We start from the raw sequence: 16,463 nt of genomic DNA on the forward strand, positions 1-16,463 counted from the left end.
AGCCATGGCGGCCATCTTGGTAACTTGGCCGGGTCACCGGACACATTTTTTCAACTAGATACCCTAATGATGATATTGGCCAAGTTTGGGTAAATTTGGCCCAGTAGTTTCAGAGGAGAAGATTTTTGTAAAAGTTTACGGACGACGGACGACGGACGCCTAGTGATGAGAAAAGCTCACTTGCAGCTGAGCTAAAAAAAGGAAACCCCTACCCCGAATTTTTTGAACCCCCTTCTGATTCATCACCCCCAAACTCAATCCCAGCCTTCCCTTTGTGGTATGGTACCTTGCAGTACAATTTCAGAGAGATCCATACACTTGAACACAAGTTATTGTCTGGAAACTAGAAAAATGCTTGTTTTTTGGCCACTTTTTGGCCCCAAATTCCTAAACATTTAGGGCAATTACCCCCAAACTCAAACCCGGCTTTCCCTTTGTGATATGGAACCTTGTAGTACAATTTCATAAAGATCCACACACTTACACACAAGTTATTGTCCTGAAACTAGAAAAATGCTTGTTTTTTGCCCCTTTTGGCCCCCAATTCCTAAAATTTTGAGGCAATTACCCCCAATATCAATCCCAGCCTTCCCTTTGTGGTATGGTACCTTGCAGTACAATTTCACAGAGATCCATACACTTGAACACAAGTTATTGTCCGGAAACTAGAAAAATGCTTGTTTTTTGGCCACTTTTTGGCCCCAAATTCCTAAACATTTAGGGCATTTACCCCCAAACTCAATTCCAGCTTTTCCTTTGTGATATGGAACCTTGTAGTACAATTTCAAAAAGATCCATACACTTACACACAAGTTATTGTCCTGAAACTAGAAAAATGCTTGTTTTTTGCCCCTAATTCCTAAATTTTGAGGCAATTACCCCTAAAATCAATCCCAGCATTCCCTTTGTGATATGGAACCTTGTGGTACAATTTCAGAGAGATCCATACACTAACACAGAAGTTATGTCTGGAAGTTACAAAAATGCTTTTTTTTTTTACCCTTTTTGACCCCCAATTCCTTAACTGTTGGTACCATAACCCCCAAAAACAATCCCAACCTTCCTTTTGTGGTATTGAACCTTATGGTAAAATTTCATAGAGATCCATTCACTTAAACTTAAGTTAGAGTGTGAAAACCAATGTGTCTTCGGACAACGACGAAGACGACGACGCCAACGCCATACCGATATACGACTTTTTGTGTTCGTATAAAAACTGACAATTCAACCTGTACACAGAACATCGAACAAGATTGCACATTTGAAAACATTTATGCATTAGCCATAATGTTCCTTGGATCACATTCTATTTCAATCTCTGTTTAGTGGTACTTAACAACATTTGAAAATTTTTAATTTAAGCAAACAACAATCAATCGATCAATTATCTTATTTGTTCAAATTAATAATGTGTTTTGTGGTCCCTTACAGCATTTCCAAATCTCAAATGATTTAGTGGCAGCTTACTGAAGTCTTTATCTAAAAACCCCAAAATTTAGCTTTTTTCCACTACATCATCGAGTGTAACGCTAGAATGATAATATTGAAATCAGTAAAATTTTAACTAACAATGTAAGTGGTACCCAACAATATTTAAACTTGAAAACCACAAAGACTAGAGTAATATTCAAAATTCAAACTGGGTCTGTATTAAGTGGTCCTTAAATGTATTTCTTAATTTGAGGCTTACTCAAGTTATTGTCCAGACACCAAACATTTTGCCATTTTCTGCATTCAACAAGGGCATAAAATCAATCAAATTTGAATTTGACCTGTGTTTAGTGGTCCCTGATGTTATTTCCAAATTTCAAATAAATTGGTAGATGCTTTATCAAGTTATTGTCAAGAACCAAACACTTAACAGTTATGTTTTCAAGGCATGGTGCAACTTTTAACACTTAGAAAAACAAAGACTATACAAAATAAGGAATGAGTTCTAGATGTCCCCTTACGTAGAATTCCCTGTCAAGCTTTGCAACTCTCTTTTAAGATGTACCCCTCTTCTCATATATGAGCGTCACTGGATGGTCTTGTGTGGACGAGATGCACGTCTGGCGTATTGAATTTTAAGCCCAGTACCTTTTGTTAGCTATTATTCGTGTGTTTCTTTGTCCTATATGTTCTCCCATTTATTTGTATTGTGGTCCTGTCATGTGATGTTGTCGTTTTGGAGTTGTGTTTGACGTTTCCATTAAAGCGGGAGGTTTGGCATGCCACAAAACCAGGTTCAACCCACCATTTTTTTCTTAAAATGTCCTGTACCAAGTCAGGAAAATGGCCATTGTAATATTATAGTTCCTTTCTGTGTGTGTTACATTTTAATGTTGTGTTTTTGTTGTGTCGTTGTTCTCCTCTTATATTTGATGCGTTTCCCTCAGTTTTAGTTTGTAATCCGAATTTGTTTTTATCTCTATCAATTTATGAGTTTCGAATAGCGGTATACTACTGTTGCCTTTATATATGGTGTCAGCATTTATGTTTTACTCAAAGTCCAAGTTGGTGCCCCTCACATATAAATGTGATGCATACAAAAATTATTTAGACCATCATTTTCACATTGACAGACTGTCATGAATGTCTTTGCAATAGCACTTAAGACAAGAGGCTGTTAGAGTGACAGCAAACTGGATTTTCCTGCATGAAAATGATATTTGCAAATCTGGACCCCAAAACAGGATCAAGTAAAAAATATATATAAAGTATTCAGGAAATTAGTTTATACAGAATAACAAACAAACCTACCACATAATTCTTCAGACAATTTACCAAAGAAAAGAAAAAAAAATTCCAAAATATCATTTATCATTTATACAGTGTCTTTTAAAAATCTATAAAACTTATCTGTAATTATCTTCAAAATGTCTAGTAATGAACAGTAAATTTCAAACTATGTTTATACTGTCCTACAGAGCTTATCATCAACAACACAAAATTTTCAAATAAATCTGTCACTCCAATTATAATTTTGTGATTGATAATTACCACATGTTTTGTTATCAAAAACACTTAGTGTAATCAAACTTTATATATATAATTAATAGTTCCCAATATTTTTTCCTTTATTTGTCACAAACTAATATCTGCAACTTATCTATCAATGTCAACAACTTTATCTACACAATGTAATGTAATGAAATATATCCTTTAATAAAAATAGATTATTATCTAATGAAAATGATATTTGCAAAATTGGACCCCCATTCAGGATCAAGTAAAAATTAAACATTAACACACCCAACAAAAAATAAATACCACATAACAACTGTGACATCTACCTTCAAAACACACATGACTTAATAAAAATAGTTATAAAGAAAACTCCTGACTAAAAATCAATTGAACAGATACAATCATTGATAGATTATCTATCCATATACTTATTAATTACACCATTTCTGTTCAAAGGGAAATAACTCACAAGAGTGCACACACTGAAATGTCTCGCCTTCTTTACTAATCACTGATATTATGTTGATAGGCCTAAATATAAAGCTTTATTACAAGTGTTACATAAACTTAACATTAACCAAGAAAACTAAACTTTAACCTATGAACCATGAAAATAAGGTCAAGGTCAGATGAACCATGCCAGGCAGGCATGTACAGCTAACAATTCTTCCATACAACAAATATAGTTGACCTATTGCTTATAGTTTAAGAAAAACAGACCAAAACACAAAAACTTAACACTGAGCATGAACTGTGAAAATGAGGTCAAGGTCAAATAAAACCTGTGCGACTGACATATAGATCATAAAATATTTCCATACACCAAATATAGTTGACCTATTGCATATAGTATTAGAAAATAAGACCAAAACTCAAAATCTTAACTTTGACCACTGAACCATGAAAATGAGGGCAAGGTCAAATGACACCTGCCAGCTAGACATGTACACCTTACAATCATTCCATACACCAAATATAGTAGACCTATTGCATACAGTATAAGAAAAACAGCCCAAAACACAAAAACTTAACTATAACCACTGAACCATGAAAATGAGGTCAAGGTCAGATGACACCTGCCAGTTGGACATGTACACCTTACAGTCCTTCCAAACACCGAATATACTTGACCTATTGCTGATAATATCTGAGATATGGACTTGACCACCAAAACTTAACCTTGTTCACTGATCCATGAAATGAGGTCGAGGTCAAGTGAAAACTGTCTGACAGGCATGAGAACCTTGCAAGGTACGCACATACCAAATATAGTTATCCTACTACTTATAATAAGAGAGAATTTAACACTACAAATAAACTGCTTGGCTGAGCGCAGCTAGATACGCCCGAAGAGGTCCAACCCTGAACAGTTGGGGCAAAATGGACACAATATTCAAGCTTGATTCAGGTCTGAATTTGGATTGTAATTAAATATTTGACATATTAAAGGTTTCTGAATAAATGTATTCAAAGAACTTGAAATTGGTTATATGAATTGAATTTATGTTCAATTAAAGATTTCTTGGTGTTGTGCAATACTTAGTAAATCTGTTGTCAAACTATAAACAAATAAAGTTCAATTAGTTCTCAATGTCATATTAGAAATTTATGAAAATAAAAAGAGAGCTTACATCAATAGATATAAACAATTCACCAAAGTTTCATGAGAATTGGTGACAGCATTTTTGAGTTATTGTCCGAAAACTGGAAAATCACCCCTTTTTTTAATGAATAAAACCCCATAACTCAGAAATGTAAAATGTAAAATTTATAAAATTCTAAAGGGAGCTTACATCAATACATACAAACAATTCACCGAAGTTTCATAAGAATTGCTGAAAGTATTTTTGAGTCTTTGTCCGAAAACTGGAAAATCCCCCCTTTTTTTATGAATAAAACCCTGCAACTCAGAAACATAAAATCTAAAATTTATAAAAATCGAAATGGAGCTCATGTCAATAGATAAAAACAATTCACCACAATTTCTTGCAAGTTGGTGAGAGAATTCTTGACTTATTGTCCGAAAACTGGAAAATCCCCCTTTTTTTAATGAATAAAACCCCATAACTCGGAAACGTAAAATCTAAATTTTATAAAAACAAAAGAGAGCTCACGTCAATAGATATAAACAATTCACCAAAGTTTTATGCAAATTGGTTAAAGCATTCTTTAGTTAATGTCCGACATATTGACGATGGACGGACAACGGTACACCATAATACGTCCCGTAAACGGGCGTATAAAAATGTTAACTTCTTTTTCAAGTAGTCACTGAACCATGAAAATGAGGTCAAGGACATTGGACATGTGACTGTCGGAAACTTCGTAACATGAGGCATCCATATACAAAGTATGAAGCATCCAGGTCTTCCACCTTCTAAAATATAAAGCTTTAAAAAGTTAGCTAACGCCTCCGCCGCAGCCGTAGGATCACTATCCCTATGTCGAGCTTTCTGAGACGAAAGTTGCATGCTCGACAAAAATGAAAATAAATAAAATGCTTCACTGAGCACAGCCTGATTCGATCGCAGAGGTCGAACCCTGAACAGTTGGGGCAAATATGGATATAATATTCAAGCTTGATACTGTCTGAATTTTGATTGTGATCAAATTTTTGACATAATATAATTTCTGACACAAAATAAATGTGGTAAAAGATCTTACAAATCTGATGCGCAATACTGTGCAATTGAAGATTACTTCTTGAAACTTTTACAAAATTTGAAATTTGAAAATTTTTGAAAAAAATATGAATTCCTTAAAAAAATTGGAAACTCCCCCCCCCCCCCCCTTGACTTTTGGAATCCCCCCTTGGAGCAATTACCCCAAGACTCGATCCAATTCTTTCCTTTGTAGTATGGAAACTTGTAGTACAATTTCAGAGAGATACATACACATCTAACACAAGTTATTGTTTGGAAACTAGATTAATGCATGTTTTTGGCCCTTTTTTGGCCCCTGATTCCTACATGTTTGAGGCAATTACCCCCAAACTCAATCCCAGACTTCCCTTTGTGATAGTGAACCTTATGGTACAATATCAGAGAGATCCATACACTTACACACAAGTTTTTGTCCGGAAACTACAAAAATTGTTGTTTTTGGTCCCTTTTAGGCCCTTAATCCCTAAACTGTTTGCCCCATAACCCCTATTATGAATCCCAACCTTCTACTTGTGGTATTAAACATTGTTGTACAATTTCAGAGCAATCGAAATACTTATACACAAGTTATTATCCTGAAACTAAAAAAATGTTTGTTTTGGGCCCTTTTGGGCCCCTAATTGCTAAACGATTGTGACCATCATCCCCAAAATCAATCCCAACTTTCCTTTTGTGGTATTGAACCTTCTTAAAAAATTTCATTGCAAAAAATTCAATTTTTGATGATAAACTTATTCATCAAATAATTTCTGTGCAAAGGGAAATAACTCAAACTAAACAAAAGATCAAATGACATAGAAATTAATTATCAATTTCTGTTCAAAGGGAAATAACTCAAATTCATATAATAACAAGAGGCTGTCAGAGTGACAGCAAACCGGATTTTCCTGCAGAGTTCAAACCCTGAACAGTTGAGCAAGTATGGACACAACATTTAAGCTTAAAACAGCTCTGAATTTGGATTGTGATTGAATATTTGACACAGTATAGGTTTGTGACACAAAATAAATGTGGTCAAAGAACTGAAATATTTGAAATCGGAAATTTACCTATTATGGTCCAATATCCAAAATCTAATAACATTGTTATCATTAGCATATCAAAATTTGAAAAAAATTCATCAAAGTAATTGCATGTTAATGAACGGACACTGTTTGGCAGCCGCCCGCCAGCCCACCGAAAATCCCCAAATCAATAACCCATTTTTCTTTCGAAAATCCGGTTAAAAATTAATTATTAATTTCTGTTCAAAGGAAAATAACTCAAATTCATATAATAAAAATAAATTTTGCTACTGAAAGGTCTACAACTCAACAACGAGAACAGATAAAATCGTGAAAATTGAACTTGACCTGCATTTAGTCACAGGAAACAAAATATCTAAATTTGAAAAAATTTCGTCAAAGCATTTTTGTGTTAATGAACGGACACTGTTTGGCAGCTGCCTGCCCGCCAGCCCGCCGTACATCCCAAAATCAATAACCAATTTTTCTTTAAAAAAAATTCTGGTTAAAAAGCTAAAATCGTGAAAATTGAACTTGACCTTCATTTAGTCACAGGAAACAACATATCTAAATTTGAAAAGATTTCGTCAAAGTGTTTTTCGTGTAAATGAATGGACACTGTTTAGCAGCCTCCCGCTCGCCTGCCTGCTGTACATCCCCAACTGATTTTTTCTTCAAAAATCCGGTTAAAAATGGTATAAAACAGATCTCATTGTATCTAATTTTTGTATTTGTGTTCCTTTTCCTGTTCACCATGTATTTCAAGTAAACCATCTTTGAAACCATTGTAATTTTTATTCTGTTTCAATGTTTATATTATTCCCACCACCTCCGACAGGTTTTGACTTTTATTTTAGAGAACCACAGTTTTCATTACAGTCATCATTTGTTCATTTTGTATTTATGTATTACTTATTTGCCTTAATTTATTTGAATTATCATTTATGTTCAATTATAGTATAATTGAATTATAATTACATGCATATTTAATAAACTGTGGTCAGGTTTCCAAACCTGTCTTTGTTTGAATCAGATCGAACATTGCCTTATTTTCTATTCAACTACTGTATCCTTTGGGTGTATCCAAACTTGATGTGAGACACAAGTCAAACACATCAAGCTTTGGCAGGGAGGCTGAAAAAGGCAGTATGAAAACACCATCGGCAAGGAGGGAAGGGTGGGTCCCTATTTTCATAACATAAGATTAATAGTTTAGACCATTTGGTTTCTGTATCATTTAGCATGTTTAGAAAATATCTTTGTGCTTGTATATGGGTGTGAACTCAATAATGTAATAAAAATCATGAAAAAAGGTAGGCTATTTTGCTTATCTTAAATTATCAGTTTAATTCAAACTTAAATTGATACCTTAATCTGCAAACAAACATTTCTGATAATCTTATATAATGGTTTTTCTGCTATGAACTCACAACATCCATCAACACAATATGCAAAGTACTGAAATCCTTAAAGCTAATTGAGCTTAATAACTGTAATTCTGGTTGCCATATTGCATTGTCAACATATGGCATATTTATATACTACATAAACTAAAAAAAAGGCTAGTGAACTTCTAAAACAAAAGCTAACAACTGAAAAAAAATAATGTGTATAAATTATTTACACAACACAAATCAGAAAGGTAAACATGTAACACTGAGAAACCTGAATCAGTAAGTGGTATTCCTGTCATAGGTTGATCAATCCCAACTGCAGAAGAAACATGACTGGTTGAATGCAGTGAGCCCATCATCTTACAATGATTTTTCTCACTGTCTGACACAGAAGAAACCATTGAGGGTATTACAGAACAGGTAACCTGTTTGACTGGTGACATGAGTTCTTGTCCAGATAACAAATTATCAAGAGTACTGTCAACAGGGACAGAACTAGAGCAAATCTTGGACACAGATGCTAAAGGGTCTAATGGATCCAGTGTGTACATCACGTTTCCTTTTGCTGCTGAAAATGAGTTCAAACTCTTTAGATAATGTACACATGTATACTATGTGGATTTCAATAAAATAGTAAGCCTCCAACATCTACTATGTGGTGCACATTAAGTTTAATATTAACTACTCCCTTTTGATGCTTAATAAATGTGACAACCAATCTTATCATTTTCTTTATATTTTTAGTGAATTTGTACAATTAGTTCAAAATTAAGATCTTTTAAGGAACATTTGTATTGCTCATCAAGCTTCTTTCCTTTACCTTAAGTGGACAACCTCCCCTCCCCTAAAAAAAAACCCCAAAACCCACACACTCTCAACTGGAAAGTATTTAGTTTTTTCCTGTCTACTTTTTTGCTCTTATGTTTCATAAATCTATTCTGCAATGATTTCTTAGAGTATTGTTTTATAATTCATATGCAGCAAGAACTAACAGTAATATTTTGTACATGTACCCTCTCACTCAAAAAATGGCCCCTAATTTCAAATTTTTCTGATAATTGTTCTTACTCAAGGTTCACTGGGGGATAGCCAATAGGCATATCTTTAGTTGCCAAGATATTACACACTGAAACTGATGAATCAAATTTTTGCTCAAATTAAAGTACAAGGTTCACTTTTGGCAAAATATGACCATGAATTTCAACTTCATAATGAAATATCAAAAATGTCCTAAATCTGGTTCTTTAATGGACCGATTTCAATGGTAGGTGAAGCAATTTTCTTCATAAAAGTACAGTATAGGCTCCAAATTTTGGAGATATTGTCAAAATATAAAGATTTTGAGCATTTTTCAGAGTTAAAGATTTCCAAAAACCTTGGCCTCAACCTACAATTCAAAATGTTCTGTAACCATTTGGTGCCAAGGCTTATATATTGAATCCCTAGACAAATAAATTTTCTGGATCAAGGATGGCAGTCAAAGTAAATTATGATAAAAACTGTTCTAAAAGATGCGAATATAGAACCAAAACTGATGTTACAGCACAAATAATTAAGGTATCATGATTTTGTAATTCAAAGTGTGAGATGCCAAAAAGAGTTTTTTTTTTTATTGATACTGAAATATCACAACTATTTCTTTGTGAAATTTATAGTATTTCTGTCTGATTCTAAAAACATTAAAATCTTAGGGCCAATTTTATCCCTTCGTTTAACTTACTCCTGATGCTCAGAATTGGAGACCAAAATATCATACTAGTAAAAGTGGTGTATTATAGGTCTTGTTCCATCAGAAAACGAATATATATTTTAGACTTTTAAATGAAAATGAATCCTTACAATCACAAATCAGGTTTGACAATTAGCATGGATGCGTGTAACTAAAACTTGTGATAATAGTAACGGTTTTTGTAACAATTATAGAAATACTTGTAACTGTTCTAGTCATTAGGTGGACTATCCTGTCTCTGTTTGGTGTGCACTTGCATACTTAACAAGTCCAAAATAATTTTGACAGAAATGAAAAATGAAAACTTCATTCTAAGATATACATAAACTTAATCAAGTGTCAAATGTTTCATTACAAAATAAGCAGAAATGATTTCTAATGAGATAACTATCCACCAGAGAGTACATATCATAGATGTTCAGAATAAGAATAAATTACCAATATCTGAGTGGTTGAATCTGAAATCTCATTTTACATGGATAAGGGGGCATTGCCACTAAAAAACAACAGAGATGTGCGTAAAGGAGTAGGCCCGGTTAAAGACCACTTTTTGGCCCCAAAATATAGCATTTTTACAATTTGTTTAAAATGTAAACTTATAGCTATTTATTGGAAAGTAGAATACTTCAGTTACATAAATATGGGCTGTTTTTTTACAATACTATGCAAATTCATCATTAAGTCATGTAAAATTTCTAAAATCTTCACAATTTTAGCATTTGTGCCAATATTTAGACAGTTTTTATCTAAAATGGAAGTGGTCGCAATTGTGTTCAGTCTTAATATTTAAATACATGCTGTATTTGATGATAATACATAACATATATAAAGGTTGAGACTGAACACGAATGCGGCCACTTATATTTTAGACAAAAACCATCTGAAAAGTGATGTTTTATGGCATATTTGAAAGATTTTTCATAGTGAAGCTTGAATTTGAGCGCCTTTAATGACCAAATCAGTTCAAATCTTTTACATTAACTAATTGAATCAAATGAAGTAGACACTTAAAGTGTTTAAAAAATGTAAAAAATCTTTCATCAGAAGTACTTAAAATTTTACGCCAAAATTAGCCCTTACTGGACCTTTTCCTTTAAGGGCATACGATACAGTAGAGATCCCTCGTTGATTTTTTCTTGAAATTTTGGTAGAAGGTCAATTTCGATGTGTACTTTTAAAATATGCAAAGAAAAATATACCTTCATGACTTACTTTTTGAGATAATTTGGTTCGAAATTTGCATATTTGAAGGAAAACCCTGAAATTTCATAAATAAGGACTTTTAAGGAAAGTACCAATACTTTTGAACGAACAGTCATATTTTAACCGGGTTTTTTGTAAAATGTTCCCTTGATCCATGGCATCAGCATGTTGTAACAAGTTAACGGTTGAAATAAATAATTATATCCTAAATTCGTTTAATACAAGTGAAATAAAGAAGTTGAAAATATTTTTGCGTCTACACAGAAGTACAGAAAAAATTCTATCGTTGATTTTTTCTTAAAATTTTGGCGGAGCGTTCTTGAAACAGAACTTGATCGATTGCAAAAGAAAAAACTGGGGGTCCATGTGCTTGTTTTTTCAATAAAAGCAATAAACCTTAATTTTTATTGGCAAACGGGACGTTTGTCAATAAGGCGCAAACTTCGTTGGAATAAGTTTTATTCGCAACAACGTTGTGAAATCTTTCCCGCCGTTCACTATACTACGTTGTCAATTTCAGTGGTAGAGCCAATGTGTTTTTTTTAAACCAATGATATTAATCATGAAAATTAATAAAGCTGGCTCCTCGTAAAATAGCATCATATTTGCCAAACCTTTATGAATTGTTACGAAACTTGGATAGAAAAATTATTCTAGTAAATTACTTTTAGAAAAGAAATGTTCGGAAACAAAACAGATATATTTAATAAAAAAAATTAATTTGCCTCTCTGTCCGACATTAGTCATACAATTCATGTAGACAACACAGCTTGAACATAGTTTTAATTATTCAAAAGGCCCCGACATGACAAAATGTGCATCAATTATAAAGTTCGGGGGATGATATAGAAATAAGGACATTTGGTATGATTGCAAAAGAGACAACTATCAACCATAGTTCAAATGACGAATATAAACGCTATTAAAGGTTACCCTACGGTCTTCAACACAATAAAAAAAAAAGAAAAAGAAAGAGCCACACCGTATAGTCAGCTTTAAAAAGCCCCGACATGAAAATGTGAAATAATTCAAACAAGAAAACTAACGACCTACTCTATAGGCATTACATGAACACAAAATCATACCCACATTAAATCGGGTCAGCTTAGTCAATTACAGTGTAGTATAACATTCCATACAGCAGTCGATATTAGAGCATGAAATTTAATGATTCTGTATCAATAGATAAGTTACCTAAGCTTGTCTTCAGGTTTTTTTTTATTACGGTACATATAATCATTGAATTACTTTCTCTGTATTGTACCTTCAATCTAGGAGTGAGTGCAACCACATTGATTGTCTGGTCCAACAAATATTTTGTTTCTTATCTGAGAAACTCATTTACAAAAAGACTTCGTATTTGGTCAGTAACTTAACATCAATGAGTTGCAACTCTGGTCTGTCAAATACCTAATTCCTGTGTGCCGATTTTTCTCTCTCAATATGTACACAGAGGATATGCTTAGCACATCAACGGGTGCGTTTTTGTTTTTGGTCTATGATACGGGGCTTATAACTGAGTCATTTTAACTGACAATTCTCCTTCATACACTTATATATTCCACGGGTTAAATTCTAAAAATGTTTTTTAAACTCTTTAATGTACCTTTTCAAAGTCAGGAGCAGTAAGATGCGCTGTCATTATTTATTGCGTTTTTTTGTCATTTTGTTGATAGTCTCTGTTAAATTTATCCGTACAATTCTCATTACGATTTAGAGTTAGCCAAATGGTGAAGTTACTATATAAAAAAAATTTGTTGTGTAGTTGGGTTTCTCTCTCTTCGATGTCTTATGTGTTTCATATCTCTTATTCATTTTCTATATGAAATAACAGACATACAAAATAAAGAATGTGGATTTGATTTTTTCCCATTCGAAGTTAATATTGTTGACTTCCTTATTAATGAATAAAGGAATAATTCTCGTGATTTGGCCTATTTTCATTGCAGGTACTTTTTTCAAATTCGCGCAATCGGGATTATGACGTCAGTGGATTTCCGCAAATGTGACTACATCTAAAGCGACGTCGCGAAATGTAATCGTTCTTATTAGAAACATCGCGAAATTACAACGTTCTGATTAACAACGTCGCGAAAACGACACGAAAAGTTTTAAAAACGTTATTATCTGCCCTTGCTACTGTATCGTATGCCCTTAAAGCTCTGCATTATGAAAGGCCATATATATGGACCATTTTCAAGGGTTTTTTAAAGTGCAGAGAACTGGACATTCTTTCAACATGTGCTATTGAGTTGTCTCATTAGCAATCATACCACATCGTAGTATCTTTATACTGAAGATCTCTTTTAATAGCTGTTCTTCATCTTGAAACCTCATGGATAGTTTTCAGCAATAAAAGTACAATGTCTTAAACAAATACTCCAACTCAAAGTCATTTCATTTTCTTGCAATGGGTACAGTCTACTGTAGGTAGACAATATACCAAGTGAATGGTATTAATACAAACCCTGTTGTGGTCAGAATTTTGGTACTGACATTACTTATAGACACTATGTCTAGGAAACATTTAAAACTTGAAAAATCTTACTTTGTGAAGTACCACACTGATTCCCACAACAAATACACTTAAGATGATTTCATAAAAATGCTGGACTGTTTAATTAACAACATATTTGTTGAGATTGGTGGATTGATATTTCAGCAGAAGGTATTCCAATGGGAACATATTGTGCACCACTAGTGGTTGATTTGTTTTGTACTCATATGAAGCAGAATTAATATCAAAACATCTCAAAGACAAAAAGAACACCTTGGTGTATGCATGTGCATTAATAATAATTGAATGGAAATTTCAGTACAGTATATCTAAAGCTCATACAATTTTGTTTTCAAATATCATTTCTATTAATCAATGAATCCACTACCTATATACTTCTAATTATTTGTTGTTTCTTGTGAATCATTCCAGATAATTAGGGGTTTATTTGAACTCACTGATAATATGGTCTAATTAATAAAAGCAATTTCGAAAAGACGTTTCAACAATAGTTAAAATAATAGACAAAATGGATAAGCGTTGGATCGTAAAAGATATACCATTCACCCTGCATGTTCATGGTATCTTTTTACCGAAACCAACATTCATTATGTAATATATTGAAATATAAAAAATCATCAATTAATTCTTCAGATGCTCTTTCTTGATCATGTGGAAAGTCCTTCAAAATTTCATCACACTCCATGAAGGTTTTACAAAATTATTGATGTCTAAAATATTTTATCCCAGACTGCATTAAAATGTTAATTACAAAAAATGCGCTCCGCCTGGAGCATCTGGATATGACTGAAGAAGTCGAACTCTGAATAGTTGGGGCAAGTATGGACACAATATTCAAGCTTGATACAGCTCCGAATTTGGATAGTGATTAAATATTTGACACAGAATAAATGTGGTGAGATAACTTAAAAAATTTGAGATGGGACATTTAATCTACTTAATGGTCCAATATCCAAAATCTAATTCCATGGTAAGATTCAGCATATAAAAATAAAAAGTGCTTCGCTGAGCGCAGCTGGATACGCCAGCAGAGGTCCAACCCTGAACAGTTGGTGCAAAAATGGACACAATATTCAAGCTTGATAGAGGTCTGAATTTGGATTGTAATTAAATATTTGACATATTATAGGTTTCTGAATAAATGTAGTCAAAGAACTTGAAATTGGTTATATGAATTGAATTTATCTTCAATTAAAGATTTCTTGCTGTTGTGCAATACTTAGTAAATCTGTTTTCAAACTATAAACAAATAAAGTTCAATTTCTTCTCAATGTCATATTTGAAATTTATGAAAATCAATAGGGAGATTACATCAATAGCTATAAATAATTCACCAAAGTTTCATGAGAACTGCTGAAAGCATTTTTGAGTTATTGTCCAAAAACTGGAAAATCCCCCCTTTTTGAATGAATACAACCCCATAACTCAGAAATGTAAAATCTAACATTTATAAAATTCTAAAGGGAGCTTACATCAACAGATATAAACAATTCACCAAAGTTTCATGAGAACTGCTGTAAGCATTTTTTAGTTATTGTCCGAAAACTGGAAAATCCCCCTTTTTTTATGAATAAAACCCTGTAACTTGGAAACGTCAAATCTAAAATTTATAAAAATCAAAAGGGAGCTCATATCAATAGCTATAAACAATTCACCAAAATTCCTTGCAAGTTGGTGAAAGCATTCTTGAGTTATTGTCCGAAAACTGGAAAATCCCCCTTTTTTTAATGAATAAAACCCCAAAACTCGGAAACAGTAAATCTGAAATTTATAAAAAACAAGAGGGAGCTCACGTTAATTGATATAAACAATTCACCAAAGTTTCATGCATATTGGTTAAAGTTTTTTTGAGTTAATGTCCGACATGTTGACGACGGACGGACAGAGGTATACCATAATACGTCCCGTAAATGGGCGTATAAAAAAACCATCAATTTAAAAAAAGTTTAATTTTGGACCCTTTGGACCTTAATATAGACTAATTTGAAAACAGGGCCCAAAATTAAAAATCTGAATGCACAATTAGATTCAGCATATCGATATATAGAACCACCAGAATTTAGTTTTTGATGAAATCAAACAAAGTCTAATTTTGGACCCTTTGGACCTCAATGTAGACCTATTTAAAAATGTCCAAATATCCAATATAGTATTGCATGGTAAAAACCTCAAACAATTCAAGACTTTAAATCAATTCTCATTGAAATTGGTTAAAAGATTTATATTTATTTTCAACTGAAGAGTTCTTGCTGTTGTGCAATACTTTGCTGTTGTGCAATACTCAGCAAATCTGTTTACAAACTAAATATAACAAGCATTCTGAGAGTATTGCATGGCAATACATAGTCACCTACCGATTAAAAATTCATTTTACTCAAACAAAATGCTAACTTGATCTATAAATTGTCATGGTGTAAACTATATAACAAATATCAAGTCAAAGTCTTCAAGCATGACGAAAAAAAGTGTGGAAAACTGATTATTTAAGTGAATTTTCGAAGTCCAAGGAACATAACTCTGCACAAAATCATCAGACCGTAACAAAATTCAAACTTGATCTGTAACTTGTCATGATAAAAGCATATACCAATTATCAAACCAATATCTTCAAGCATGACTAAACTAGAGGCTCTAAAGAGCCTGTGTCGCTCACCTTGGTCTATGTGCATATTAAACAAAGGACACAGGTGGATTCATGACAAAATTGTGTTTTGGTGATGGTGATGTGTTTGTAGATCTTACTTTACTGAACATTCTTGATGCTTACAATTATCTCTATCTATAATGAACTTGGCCCTGTAGTTTTAGTGGAAATTATTTTGTAAAAATTTACAAAATTTATGAAAATTGTTAAAAATTTATTATAAAGGGCAATAACTCCTTAAGGGGTCAATTGACCATTTTGGTCATGTGACTTATTTGTAGGTCTTACTTTGCTGTACATTATTGCTCTTTACAGTTTATCTCTATCTATAATAATATTCAAGATAATAACCAAAAGCT

At 32.9% G+C, this 16,463-nt stretch overlaps 1 protein-coding gene and 1 long non-coding RNA gene across 4 annotated transcripts in view; one reads left to right on the forward strand and one right to left on the reverse strand.

The window, feature by feature from the left end:
• LOC127724673 (phosphatidylinositol-binding clathrin assembly protein LAP-like) overlaps window positions 1-16,463 on the reverse strand; it is a 488,025-nt gene that overhangs the window by 158,691 nt on the left and 312,871 nt on the right. The gene's annotated exons all lie outside the window — the stretch shown is intronic.
• Window positions 1-16,463, forward strand: part of LOC127724764 (uncharacterized) — a 567,962-nt gene that overhangs the window by 63,431 nt on the left and 488,068 nt on the right. The window contains exon 2 of one of the 3 annotated variants that reach the window (XR_007992666.1): window positions 14,549-14,589. The exons of the other annotated variants lie outside the window; for them this stretch is intronic. This is a non-coding gene — a long non-coding RNA (uncharacterized LOC127724764). The remainder of the gene's footprint in view (window positions 1-14,548; window positions 14,590-16,463) is intronic. 3 annotated transcript variants of the gene reach the window in all.

The sequence above is a fragment of the Mytilus californianus genome, unplaced genomic scaffold (genome assembly GCF_021869535.1).
Source record: "Mytilus californianus isolate M0D057914Y unplaced genomic scaffold, xbMytCali1.0.p SCAF_14, whole genome shotgun sequence".
NCBI classification, from domain to species: Eukaryota; Metazoa; Mollusca; class Bivalvia; order Mytilida; family Mytilidae; genus Mytilus; species Mytilus californianus.